Here is a 544-nt window from a genome sequence, read left to right on the forward strand (position 1 = left end):
CAGGGGAGGGAGTGAAGAGATGTTTCTTAAAAAAAAAAGAACACAAAAAATCCTGCTCCCTTCGATGGAAGCAATCCCGGGTCCCTCGGAGCGGGCAGGGACGTCCCCGGGCTGGCTCACACGCTGCCCACTGAGGGGCTCGGTTGCTTTAAGTGCATTGTTTTCTGAATGGTGAGAAAAGGCAATTGTAAATTGTATTGGTCTACAGGGTATATTTTTGATACCTTCAGTGAATTATGTCAATATTTTACGCAAGGAAGGACTTTAAACAAAACACAGTATTACATGCTGTAAAAGAGGTTCTGTTCTTACATGCAGGCTTTGCTGCATTTGTCCATTGTATGGAAGGGTTAAAAAAAAAAAAGGTAACAATGATCCATCAAAGTTATCTGGGAGTCAGGAGAATGTATGTACTTAGTTTAAAAAAAAAAAAACCAAACAAAAATCTTGCCATGGTTGCAGGGCCCCCCGTTACACACACCTTTGCTGGTTGTAGACGTTGATTCTCCAGAGCCCTCCGAGCTGGCCAGGGCTGGGGCAGAGT

The sequence above is a fragment of the Corvus brachyrhynchos genome, unplaced genomic scaffold, assembly GCF_000691975.1.
Source record: "Corvus brachyrhynchos isolate BGI_N302 unplaced genomic scaffold, ASM69197v1 scaffold114, whole genome shotgun sequence".
NCBI classification, from domain to species: domain Eukaryota; kingdom Metazoa; phylum Chordata; class Aves; order Passeriformes; family Corvidae; genus Corvus; species Corvus brachyrhynchos.